This window comes from Molossus molossus, unplaced genomic scaffold (assembly GCF_014108415.1).
Source record: "Molossus molossus isolate mMolMol1 unplaced genomic scaffold, mMolMol1.p scaffold_m16_p_1, whole genome shotgun sequence".
Classification (NCBI taxonomy): Eukaryota; Metazoa; Chordata; class Mammalia; order Chiroptera; family Molossidae; genus Molossus; species Molossus molossus.
In genome coordinates, this window is record NW_023425344.1 from 157,386,167 (window position 1) to 157,400,022 (window position 13,856).

Consider the following 13,856-nt stretch of genomic DNA (forward strand, 5'->3'; position numbering starts at 1 on the left):
ATTTTCAATTTGAGGCTTTTACAAAGAATGCTGCTGCGAACACTCGGGTACAGGCTCTTGGTGCACACATGGCCGCCCTCCTGTGGGGTGAAGCTACCGTCCGAGGACTGTGTGTTCTAATTCCCTGGAGAGCACCAAACTGTTTTCCAAAGTGATTGTGCTATACTCCCTCCAGCCATGAATGAGAGTTCCTGTTTTTTCTACTGTCTCAATAGAAACAATTCATTAAAAGTAGGAATGGGTGTCATTGTTTGTTTGGTGTCTGGCATCTTCTCTCCACTGGAAGCTCCACTGGTGGGGGTCGAAGGCCTCCACAGTTCACCAGGGTATCCTGGCATCCACTGCCCAGTGCCCGACATGTTGCAAGTGCTCAGTGCTTGCTTATGGAGTGAATGGGAAAATAATGCTGTCTATTGAATGGTAGGTCTTACATGCTAATTTCCTGTTTTATAAATAGAAGATTTTCACAGAAAGGGTTCCTGACCTGAGGCTCACCTGTTTGAAATTCACCTTGACTGGCCTGACTCGATTCCACCATCTGCTGTTGGTCTTGTCTGTCTGGAGAAGTTGGGGGTAGATTACCATCAAGCTCACCGAGGGCAGCAGTGATAAATGAAGTGGATTCTTTCCCCCAGGCCGAGTTCTGCAGGAAGCAGACCAGGCACCAACCATGATGCTCCCAGCAGCAGCCTAGGTGGGCTGGGGCCCGTTTCCAGCTTGCACCGGGCTCTCTACGAGAATGAGCAGCGGTGGGTCAGAACAAAAGGGTGACCTGGCCAATCAGGAAGCTGTGGTCACGGGGTCCACTGATGGGTAAGCGCCCTGATTGTCCTGTGGATCTTGACCCCTCGCAGGGACCATCGCTGCTACGGAAGGACGTTAGGGCTGTAGAGCAGGACACAGTTGTGGTTGATTTCCAGGGCGGGGGCAGGGAGACGGCGGTGAGAGGCTGAGGCTGTCCTGTTCCCTCATCTCCGCCCACAGGGTCAGCTCCACTGCCGCCTGGGGTCTGGCCCAGGAGGAGGCGCATGTGGTGGTCAGCGGCCGGAAGCAGCAGAACGTGGACGAGGCAGTGGCAGCGCTGCGGGGGGAGGCGCTGAGCCTGAGGGGCACCCTGTGCCGCATGGGAACGAGAAGATAGGGAGCAACCGGTGGCCGCGGGGAGGCGTCAAGGAGTAGCAGGGCACAGGGAGGAGACCCGCAGCATCTTTTCCTCACTGCCCAGCCCTGGGAGGAGCAGGACCGAGATGGGCATCTGGAGGCCCTAGAACATGTCCTGACATCACGATTGCTCACAGTCTAACTGAGCAGACACTGGCTCTGTGGAAAATGGGCTGTTCACGAGAGGACCCTCACACCTCCACCCCTCCCCACACCCTGATAGAATCATGGTTGAGGAGGGGTCTAAAGGAATTTCCTCATCCCTAGCCTCCAGAGGGATTCCTGGAGAAGGCCCTGCTCCCTGGAGGCCCTCAGCACAGAGCACCTGCCCTGCCCTGGCACCTACCTTCACCAAGAGTTTGGTTCCCACAGGAGCCTTGCCACCCCTCATGGCTGAGACAGTACCGACTGTGCAAGCTTGGCCTCAGTGGGCCATGCCCCGGGGCTGCTCCCCTCAGGCCATCTCCACGCTCACCCGCCCCTTCATGTCGGTCCTCCCCTCGGGGCCCGGAGCACAGTGAGGGTGTTGACTTCCTGGTGTGGAACCCTGCAGTCAGCCCCCATGGGGAGCACCCTGGGGCCAGCGAGGAGGTTGGTGACGAGGTGAGAGGCTGCTGGGGGCTGGCTGAGGGGCTGATGTGGGGTTCCAGAAGGGCTGGCCCCCACTGAGACTCTCCCTTCACCTCCCAACTTTATTGTAAATACAGGCACTGGAGGCGGGCCTGACCAGTCCCCCCTCCCCCCAGAATGTGCCCTGTTGCTACTTTCTGGTTTGTGTTTTTAAAGCTACTTCCTATACTCTTTCTGTTTTCTTTTCTCCCCCTGTCCCTTTCAGATTTATTCATCCAGCAAATATTTAGTGAGGGCTTACTAAGTGCCAGGCATGTTCCAGGCTCTGGGAACAGAGCTGTGGGAGTAAGCGTCTGCTCTTGGTGGACTCATGAATCCTAAGGTCTCTGCTCTCTGTCAGTAATTTAAGTTCTTACAGCCTCCTGTGGGACGTATATTGGTGGTGGTGCCCATCTTTGGTGACTCATTCTTGCCGCTGAGATTCTCTGCCTTTTCTAGACCAGGGATCCTCACTGTCCTTCAGATGAGCCTGCTGTACCTGCCAGGCCTGGGCCCACCCACCACCTGCTGTGGGGTCAGATGTTCCAACTCGACATGAGTCCACCTAGCAGTGCTGCCACCTGGTGCACAAGGGTCCAGGAGAGACCTTCTAAAATGTCTTGAGGTCCATCTTGGGCGTCATTACTCTCGCACGACTCCTGTTCTGTTCACTCCCGTGTTTTGTTCCCTTGTCCCACTCACAGACGAGATGGACAGAGTCATGTTCTTGCTGCCGTTGATAGCATTCCCCTCGGGCCCCAAGCACCGGGCCAGGGCGTTTCCTCTGTGGACATGCTGTCAGGCCGGCCCATCCTGCTATCTGCCCTTGGAAGGGTGTCCTTCCTCCCTCCTCAGGGATGACCTGAAATCCGAGCTCCCTGCAGCTTCTGCCGCCAGCAGCCTCCAGGCTGCCCAGCTTCCTTAATGCCTCTGAGGGATCACCTGTGATTGGATAGCTGGGATTTCATTCACCTGTGATTGGATAGCTGGGATTTCATTGCTGACAGTCTCCTGACCCTCCTGAGTCATTCGCCCTGTTAGAGGCTCAGTTCATGGGCTGATGCCTCTTTTATTCCCAGAGCTGTTTGAAATCTTCCCTCCTGCAGCTGGAAGCTGTTGCCAACATCTGACATCCGGCCTGACTTTCTCTGCCCCTCCCCTCTCCTCCAAGGACTCTCGGGCACACAGTTCTACACCCCTGGACAGAAATCGTCCCCCAGTTATACCTGCCACCACCTCAGAGGTGAGATGGTCACAAAAATGAATTTAGGATTTACCCGATGCTCTGCTTTTACCTGAAGGCAATTGTCCATAGGTGTGCTGTGAGGGGAATTACTTCTCACTCATCTTTTTTTTTTTTAAATGTCTTTATTGACTTTTTTTTTTTTTTTTTTTTAGAGTGAGAGAGAGAAAGGGAGAGGGAGAGAGAGAGAAACATTGATTGGCTGCCTCCTGCACGCCCTACATGGGGGATCAAACCTGCAACCTGGGCATGTGCCCTGACTGGAATCGAACCGGCAACCTCTTGGTTTATGGGAGGATGCTCAACCAACTGAGCCATACTGGTCAGGGCCCTTCTTGCTCATCTTATTCTTGGGCCAGTCTGAGCACCACCCCAGACAGATCCCCATTCTATCCAGGGGTTGGGAAATCTCTCATCTACCTCCCCACAACCCTTCTGTCTCCTCCATCCCTTCTCGAGAACTCTCCAACGTGCAGTCTCTTCAGGCTCGTCATCTTCACTCAGGACTTGGTGGCACACAGAGCTCCTCTTCCTTGTTTGCTAACAGCGCAGCTTCCCTCAGCGAGGGCGGGGCTCTCACCTTTTCCTTGGCTCATGTTTGGCTCCTGAGCCTAGAAGGGGCCTCGTCTCAGCCCGTTGTCCACAGAACTGACACACATGGAGCTTAGGGCAGACATCCTGGGGGCTGCTGAGGGTCTGTTTTGAGTCTAACTCTCAATTTCTTCTTGGCGACTTCATGCTGGTCCCCCTTTAGACATCTGAGCCACTTCTTGTAGTCCTGGGGGTCACCCCTACCCTGGAAACCTGCCATCGGTGGGCCTCAGCAGCACTCAGTCGAAGCGCTTCTTCCCCTGCGCACATTCCAGGTGCTGAGCGCGGTGGGCTGAGTGGGAAGAACGATGGACCCGCCTGGCCGGTGACAGATATGCAGTCTCATTCCTCAGAGGCACAGGACACAGCTGGCCTTGCTTCAAACAGCACCCCACCGGAGGCATCTGGTACCACTTTAATCCCGCTGACGCCGTCCTAGACCCTGGCTCAGTCTCTGCATCTTTCTTTGGCAGTTCCTCTCGAACTACTCCTCTGTCCCTAGACCCCCTGGACAGAGATCCCAGAGGGTCAGGGACCCTTGTGTCCAAGCCCAGATCCAGGTTTTTGTCAGAGACAGGATCAGCATGGGCACCGAACTTGCAGAATGAAAGTTCTCTGCTGTGTCCCTCTCCATGTTGGCCGAAAGCTCAGAGCCATGTCTGCAATGAGTTGTTGTGCGTGTGAAGCATTGTGGGCACAGAACGGGGCTCAGTCCTTACCACCTGCTGGGAAGTATGGGCACCAACCTCACTCATGCTTTTTCTTATTTTTCAACACTTATTTTTCCTAGTCTCCATTTCTTCATGCATAACGTTTATTTGATTTGTTTTGTGTTGCTGCATTGTGAGTATGCCTTACATTCTACGCGACAAGGCAGGCATAAACACGTGAGACAGAGAAAAAGATGGCTCTTCCGGAAATCCACCTTGCTCCTGGTACCTAGGGCTTTCCCCCCACCGGTTCTTCAATCTTCGATCTGCATGTCATGTTTCTATTAAAGGCCTGGACATTTCCTTCATTCACCCCAGTCCTGAGCAGTTTGCATTTTCAGGGCTCTGCTCACAGGCGTGTCCCCTAACCTCCCTGCCCAGTAAAAACCACTGGCAAGTCAGAAACACATCTTGCCCAGGTCAGAAGTGGGATTAGTCTCTCCGATCTGCACACATCTGGGTTTGCGATGCCTGTTCCTCTCTTCACGCTCCACAAGGTCCGTACTCTGATTTCAGATCCTGAATGTCAATGTCAAGGCCCCCGCCCTGCCGCTGAGCCAGCTGCTGCCTCGCACGGAGACGAGAGGGTAAGGCAGCTAGGGAAGGGACTGGTGGGAGTTGAGGAGAGCACAGGGGCACAGCTGGGAGTGGGAAGGACAGAAGAGGTCTCCCTGGGATCCCCACATTCCCCTCCCCCTGCCTTGCTTCACCCTGTGTGTAGCTACAGCTTCTAATTCTAGTGGCTGCAGGATGAGGGTGATGTTTCAGAGCCCTGGCATATTCCTATTGACCTTGACATCACCAGGTTTGGGAAGACCCCGTCACAGTGATGGGGTTCTCTCAGGAGGTATGATCCTCTGTAAGTGAGAAATCCAACTACAGTAATACTTTCCCCCACATCCCCATATCCTCCTAATCACTCTTTTTTTTGTTTGTTTATCCTCACCCGAGGACATTTTTCAATATTTTGTTCAGATAGAGTGGGAGGGAGGGAGAGAGAGAGAGAGAGAGAGAGAGAAACTTCGACGTGAAAGGGACACATCGAGTGGTCGCCACCTACACGACCCCAACCAGGGCCGGGGACAAACTACAACCGAGGTACATGCCCCTAGTGAGAACTGAACCCGGGTCTCTCCAGACCGCAGGCCGATGCTCTAACCGCTGAGCCAAATCGGCCAGGGCTCCTCCTAATCACTCTTAATCCCAGCTCAGGAGCATTGCCTTACTGCCTACAGTGTCAGTAAGACAGCCCTTCTGGGCCTCACGGGGACACTGGCATTGGGGCTGGCACCCAAGAGCATCCGGGTGGACTGCCTGGTGCTGGGACTAGTCAAGACTGACTTGAGCCAAGTGGTGAGCACTGAGGTGCATCCCCTGCTCCCTACCCTGGCTCAGTGGAAACCCTTCTCAATGACTAAGGGATAAAGGGGATAGAAGCATCCTTACAGCTGAAATCCTCCCTGTCCTCTGAACTCAGCCATGACTCAGTCCAACACTTACCTGTCATGTGACTACCTCGGGGCCCTGCTGTCTCCTTGTTTTCTCAGCACTGACTCTTTAGTCTCTTCCCTTTGCCCAGCTGCATAAGAACGAGGCTTTTCTGAAACAACTTCAAAGAAAATCAGAGGCTGCAGAGGCAAGTGGGGTTTGGAGCTTCAGTGGTCTGGGTAGGGTTGGGGTGGGGCGGCTGGTTCTATTTCAGGAGCAGACTTCTCCTGTCTGCTGGCCATTTCTTTTGCTAAAGTCTGAGCTCCACACAGTCTTGTAGGGTGCAAGTAGACCATGAATCCACCCTGTCCCTCCATGAAGCTAACTCCCGCCTGGGCCCCAGAGCAGCAAAACAGAGTCCGAGATCACTGATGCTGTGCTCTGCCCTCCCTCCTTCCATCCAGGATCGGGCGGTGGAGGGCTGTGCAGGACCCGTGACATTCCTGTGCTCTCCGGGTGCAGCTACATCACCAGCGAGAGCATTGTGGTGACCAGCTTCTGCTCTCAGCTCTAACAGGTCTTGAGGGCCACAGAGCTGGGCCTAGGAGCCTGAGGGTAGGTGGGCTAGGTAAGTTGATCGTTAAGGTCTGGGGACAGAGTCCAAAGCTCTGCAGACTAGCAATTTGAAGGCTTGCTCATGCCAGGCTTGAGGAAGAACCCCCAATAGTCTCAACCTTGAGACCCTCTGTGTGACTATAGTAGATTAGGCTGCTGTGACCCCACTAACATAGGTGTTTTTATTTTATTTTATTTTTTCCTTTATTGATTTTAGAGAGAAAGGAAGGGAGAGGGAGAGAGAGATAAAAACATCGACGAGAGAGAACATCGATTGGCCGCCTCCTGCATGCCCCCCACTGGGGATTGGGTCCACAACCTGGGCACGTGCCCTGACCAGGAATCGAACCCGCGACCTATTGATGTATGGGTCGATGCTCAACCACTGAGCCACACTGGCTGGTGTGGGTCTGTGAAGCTGATGGAATTCATAGGGCTGGTGCTTTGGAGGAACCATAAGGGACAGGACTAGAAGCTCAGGCCACCGAAGGATCCTGGCTCCTTCTCTCTGTCCTCCATGTTTTAAATATTTTTTCCCTAAAATGAAGTCGGATTTATCCCCAAGTCTAGAAACTCTTGGGAAGAGTAGAGCCCAAGGACAACATGGCTGAGGATAGGCCTCTCCCGCCTCTTGCCTCCTATTGCTGCCCTGAGCCTATCACAGACCCGTCACAGTGATAGGGTTCACAGCAGCCTCTGCTCCATCCTCTGAGCTGGGGCTGCTGGGGGCTGAGCATGGCTGGAGAGAGGGGTGGAGGAGGCGAAAGGGCTCTGAGGTCCCTTCTGGAGTTCTAGAGACTAGTAGTTGTTCATTATGTCTGTGATACACAGGCCTTTGATCACCTGGAGGAAAAAGTCACACCAAATCTTGTATATAATTAGAAGTTGAGGCTGGGTTCTGTGGGGTGAGGTGAGGACAAAAATGGGTGAATGCCCAAGTTGAGAACTTTTAACTTAGACAGAAGAAAGTTGTTAGTACTGAATTTCCTCTTAGGTTTGGCTCCTCTTGGCAAAGGTTCTTTTTATTGCCCTGAGTCATGTTTGGAGGCACCATCCTTCGGTGTGGACATGTCTGAAGCTCAGCAGAGTTGAGGAGAAATAGTGGCCTTCAAGTCACTTAGGGCTCTGCAAATACCTCTCCTCTCTTGCCATCCATATGTCTTGCAGGAAGACCTGAGACACGGCTTTCAACCTGACACTGGCCTTCACCTCGCTGAAGACCCTCACCAGTGCCCACTCTTCGGCCCTCTCAGGGAGGGGTCCTTGCCATGAGAACAATTCAGTTACAAAAGCATATATCGCTCCCTACTGCAAACCATGTGTTGGGCCGGGCACCCTGGTGAACACAAATATAGATGAGACATAACCTCCCCCAAGTTTCTTCACTGTGGCGGGTAAAACACACATCAATAAAGCAGACATTCAATAACATTTATTTATTCAATAACTTCATTGGTACCACTCTGTGCCATGCTCTGTTCTAGGACCTTAGGGGACAATGTGAACAAAACAAAGATCACTGCTCTACAGAGCTAGCGTTCTAGTGGGGGAGACACACAATAAACAACAAACATATTACTAAATAAACTATATAGTGTGTTATTAGGTACATAAGAAGAGAAGAAAAAAGACAGAGTCGGGTGGGGTACAGTTCTGCCTTCAATTCTGACGTGTGGGTTTTCCCCACACCAAGCAATTCTCTGACACCAGCTGTGTGTCCTACAGTTCAGCTCAATCCTGATACTGTCTACCTGGAGCATCAGATTCCACAGGTTAAAGGCTCAGTCCTACGAGACGTCCACCCTCCCCTTCAAGGGCGGGACTGTTTCATTCTCCCTTTTTACCCCATCATCTTTCTCAGGTCAAATTTCCAGCCAGGACTATGGATGGTGGATAACTGGGCACAAGTGCTTCCTCGGGATGAATAACCTCAGTATTTACTCAGTTCCCAACAACCCTTGGGTGGTACTGAGTTTTCACCTGAGCTAACAATGAAAAACAACAAAAAGAACACCAAAGGAAAAAATCCCCAAGGTGGACTGGCAGTGTTTCTGTTGGCCTGGGGGTATTCGAGTGCTGGAAGGGGAGGAAATGGGGCCTGTTAGTGAGACGCGCAGGGAGTGGGGCTGATCAGTATGTAGCTCCTTCAGTCGTGGGAGGCCGATCGGTGGCTGGGACTTAGCATATCTGATTGCACCTGGGAACACTTTGTCTATATTTATACATTTCATGTTAACCTCTTCATCTCTGATCCCTTGAGAAAAATCTGGAAAAAATTTATCTGAGTAGTGGGAAATTCTAGGGTAGCCAGGAATGGCCATAGGTGAGGATACTCATAAACTGGGGTGATGACATTCCAGCCTGAGGGTTCTCTGTCTTATGAGCCCCTAGAGGACTCAACATTGTTTGGATGCTGTGACCTCAGGAACAAAAAGTGGCAAAGCTGTAACCTGTGGCCCAGTTTTGTTTGTCCCAGGACACGCTGGAGGTGGGCGCCTGTCCCAGCACAGCGCAGCACTCACTCTGCACTAACGTCTCCAGCTGCTTCAGCCCAGCCCCCACTCGGGGGTCCAGGCTCACAAGCAGGGCAGCTGGAGGGCAGTGTCAGTGCGAGGCTCCCGGTGCCCGTTGGACGGGAGGGGTGGTCCTAGGATGGCCTGAAGCCGTAGCTGGGCTGAAGAGCCAAACACGAGGTTTCGTGGAGGCTGGGTTCTGTGGGGTGAGGTGAGGACAAAAATAGGTGAACACCCAAGGCTGTGTTCATTCACCGCTGATTTCACCAGGGAGGATCCTGGGTCAGATTTTATCAAGACGAACGGCCTTTCTGTCTAAAGCAAATAGTCCCATTGGCCAATTGGTAAACATTAGCTGATGAGCAGAATACATGAAAGATTGGGAATAGAACGGAAACAGAGGCAAGGAGTAAACAGAACTAAGCCTACAGGCCACTAATGTGCCCTTGGCCTCCCCAGAGGCTGGGCCTGTGTGCAGGCAGGAGGATCTGTGTGCCCTGGGTAGCTGGACTCAGGTTAGAGTTTCTGTCCCTTTAGCTCATAAAGAACAAGAGATGTTGTCCCCTAGACAGGAAGGGTTCTTACCAATCCCAGTGGGTAAAATGATCCCTTTGCTGATTATTTTACCAGTGGCCCTTGATGTTTTCTCATTTCTACCTGTTCCAGAGAAATTAATTTGTCTATATGTATGCAACTTGTAAGAAGCAAGGCTGAGATTTGAATCCACATCCGTCTCTCAACCACCCTCCATGATAAGGTTATAGCTGGGGTTCTATCAGCCCAGTTACCTCTGGCATGTCTGAGTTGGGTTTCTCTTGAGAGTAGAGCCTAAGACAAGAGCTTTTGGATGGAAGGTGTGAGGGAGCTGGTGTGAGGGAGCTGAAGCGAGGGAGCGAGCAGGGAAGCAGGGAACCAATACAGGAGTTGCACGCACTGGCTCGATTTAGCATCTTCCAGGTCGAGTATGGAATGCCTCTCAGAATTCAAGTGCCCCCCGCCCCCAAGGGTGGCAGGTGGAGCATTTATCTGTGTGCCCTCATCTCCTATTGTCCAGGGTGGCCCTGAGGATGAATAACACCCCCCACCCCTCCAATCAAAGAGAAGACGCTGTCCACAATACAGTGAGTCCAAGCTCACAGGAAAGGTCTCACCCCAGCCAGGTCAGAAATCAGGATGAAGGCAAGAGGGTGTGAGTCAGGGCACCAGAAGACCTTGTCTTCTACAAGGTCTTTAGGAAGTAACAGTCCATGATCTCAAATATGTTTACGGGATAAAAACTTCTGAACTCATTTTTCCTGGGATGCCCCTGGGAGAAACACAATCTCTCCTCTTCCCCAAATGACAATTAGTCCACTTCCCCCAGGGACCGGCTTTCAGAAATTTTCATTGGAGGCTTTCAAGCTGCCAGATCACAAACCTCCAGTAAATGGTTTGAGTGGTACATGGCTGTCCCTCGGGGTTCCCAGAAGAAGCCAGAGAATTAAAAGGATGGGAAGGCAGGAAAGGAAGATCAAAGAGGAAGCTCTTAAAGTAATCCCACGCAAAAGGAGCTGGGGTCCTTCAACACTGAGTGTTCTACTTGTCAAAAAAGACTATTTTAAAGGTAATACTTACCCTAAAATGTACATATTACTTTAAAAACTACCTTTACTCTTCTTTAAGTAAAAATCAGGACAGTTTTAGAATGCGAGGACCTGGGAGGGGAGGAATGCAGAGCCTTCTTTTGTTCCATTTCTGGTGACCTTAGTGAGACAACTGACAAAAGATACTGTAGTGAGGATGAGTCCTGGGTGACCTGAAGAGCCTCAGGTGTGGGACTGAGATGTGGGGCCTTGGGGTTTAATGACTGGACACCTCAGAGGTAACCTTTTCCAGAGTGCGAGGCTTTGTGTTTTTTTTAAGCTAGGCTCAAATATACTCTTTCTTTCTTTCTTTTATCCTCACTCAAGGACATTTTCCCACTTTTGTTCAGATAGAGTGGGAGGGAGAGAGAGGAAGAGAGAGAGAGAGAAACATCAACGTGAAAGGAACACATGGAGTGACTGCCTTCCGCATGACCCCAACCAGGGCCAGGCACGAATTGCAACCGAGGTACATGCCTTTGACCAGAATCGAACCCTCAACTCATTGGTCTGCAGACCAATGATCCACCGCTGAGCCAAACTGGCCAGGGCTACTCTTTTTTTTTTTTTTTAGGATTTTAAAAATTGATTTTTAGAGAGAGAGAGAGGATGGGAGAAGGATATATATAGAGAAACATTGATATGAGAGCAAAACATCTATCGGCTACCTCCTGTATGCCCCCTATAGCACCTCCTGTACGCCTCCTACCGAAGGACTGAGCCGAAATCCAGGCATGTGCCCTGACCAGGAATCAAACCAGCAACGTTGTGTTTTTTTTTATCCTCACCCGAGGACATTTTTTTCATTTTTGTTCAGCTTGAGCAGGAGGGAGAGAGAGAGGGGGGTAGAGAGAGAGAGAGAGAGAGAGAGACATCAACGTGAAAGGGACACATCGAGTGGCTGCCACCCGCACGACCAACCAGGGCTGGGGGCAAACTGCAACCGAGATACATGCCCTTAGCGGGAACCAAACCCGGGTCTCTCTGGACCGCAGGCTGATGCTCTAACCACTGAGTCGAACCGGCCAGGGCAAACCAGCAACCATTTGGTGCACAGGATAACACCCAACCAACTGAGCCACACCAGCCAGGGCATGCAAGGCATTTTGAGTCTTGAATGTCCTGGGTCAGATTTTACCAAGAAATGACTATCCTTCCATTTAAAGAAAATGGTCCCCCTGGCCAATTTTACAGCTTACTGAGAGCACAGTTGACCCGCATCTGGAGTGTTTCTTTTAATAGGCAGAAGGAGGGAGTATGGGATGCCAAGCAGGAGGAACCGTCACCCTCACCACCCACCTTCAAAACAGACGCCAACAGCCCACATCAGGTAAAGCCATTCCAAAATCTTCCTCTAACTCCTTTCTTCTCTTCCCCATCCTCCTAAAGTTTATCAGCTACCTCCATGCAGAACCTTTCAAGAATGCTCAGTGCACCTCCTGCCTTGCTTCACTCGTTGGAGGTTAAGAATTGATGTAAGTGTGCCCCGCCCCCACCGAGGATTTGTAGGATCCAAGTCCACTTGCTTGTCATGGAGGCTATGTTTTTTCTGCCAAATTTGCTAGTTTCTCTCCAGGTTCTCTAACCGTTTCCAAAAGAGGTTGAAACCTGCTCATCACCTGCCTGGGAGGCAGCTGTTCCTATAATCTAGAAAAGATTACACAAAAGGCCGGGTTTATCCCACTTTTCCTCTCCTCCGTCATTTTACAGATGAGGGAACCGAGGCCCATGGAGGGGACGAGACCTGCCGATATGGTGGGCTCGTAGGAGGAGTGGTCCAGAAATCAGGCTCCCTGATCCTCGGTCTCAGCTTATTACAAGAAAGCTCTGTGCCAGGTTCCTTGGGCCCATCACCTCCTGCACTGATGTTCCCCTCAGAAGTTCTCCTTTCTAGGGCAGGAATTTCTGGATTTAAATAGGGGTTGCTATGGACTGAAAGTTTGTGTCTCGACCCCCAAATTCATATGTGGACACCGGAATCCCCAGTGTGACGGTATTCGGAGATGAGGCCTTTGGGAGGTCATTTGGGTTAGATGAGGTCATGAGAGTGGGCCCTACATGACTAAATTGGTGCTGTTATGAAAGAGACATGAGACCCCTTTTGCTCTCTGCCTTGTGGGGATACAGCGAGAAGATGGCCATGCCGGCACTCCGAGCTAGGACTTCAAGGCTCCAGAACTGTGAGAAATACATATTTCTGTCGTTAAGCCACCTGTCTATGGCACTTTTATTATAACAGCTCAAGCTGACTAAGACTGTGGAGCTGGCATTAACTTCCTCCCACATGACTTCTCTGAATTGATTGGTCAGAGCGCCTGGCCATCTATCCTAGACATTATGGGTCCATCCCCAGGGCCCTGACCCCGCTGGGGTTTTATCCTCACCCGAGGACATTTTTGCATTTTTTGTTCAGACAGAGCGGGAGGGAGAGAGAGCAAGAGAGAGAGAGAGAAACATCGATGTGAAGGGACACATCAAGTGGTTGCCACCCGCACGACCAACCAGGGCCAGGGACAAACTGCAACCGAGGTACGTGCCCTTAGCGGGAACCGAACCCCGGTCTCTCTGTACCGCAGGGCGACGCTCTAACCGCTGAGCCAAACCGGCCAGGGCGGGGTTTTAAATATTTAAAAGATTCTAGTATCTCACAAAATGTTGCTGAAATGAGCCTTACTTAGGGTTGAGTCCATATTTTTTCAAACTAGCTCAACCTCTGCCTTACTCAAGCAATATGGTAAAAGTAACTAATTGATTTAATATATGTCCCCTTTGGTTTGAGAGGTGCTGGAAAAGAGGAAAGCTGCCCCCGGTAGTCAGAAACCGACCTGGCTCGATTAGTCAGGCCTCGCTGCTGACAAGAGCTGACCTGGCCGTACAGCTAGGAGAAGCCATTTAGTTTGCCATAAACAATTTTGGGAAATACCAACATTAGACAAGTTCACTCTGTTAACTTGATGGATAAAGACAAAAACAAGGTCACTCTGGGAGATGGGGGGAGGCAGAAGAGGGTAAAAGGGGATAAATGGTGATGGAAGGAGACTTGACTTGGGGTGGTAAACACACATTGCAATATACAGACGATGTATTCTAGAACTATACACCTGAAACTTATTATTTATTACCCAATGTCACCCCAGTAAATTCAATAAAAAAAAAAAGATTGCTCTCTGCCCTGGCCAGATTGACTCAGCAGTTAGAGGTTTACCCATGGACTGAAGGGTGGTGGGTTCAATTCCCAGTCATGGGTACATACCCGGGTTGCAGGTTCATCCCTGGCCCTGGTCAGGGTCATGCGAGAAGCAGCCAATTGATGTGTGTCTCTCACATTGATGTTTCTCTCGCTCTTCCTCTTTCCCTCCCTTCC

At 51.3% G+C, this 13,856-nt stretch overlaps 1 pseudogene; it reads left to right on the plus strand.

Annotated features, from left to right (window-relative positions):
• The first annotated feature begins 739 nt into the window (after window positions 1–739).
• Window positions 740–6,316, plus strand: LOC118616920 (annotated as a pseudogene).
• The last annotated feature ends 7,540 nt before the right edge of the window (window positions 6,317–13,856 follow it).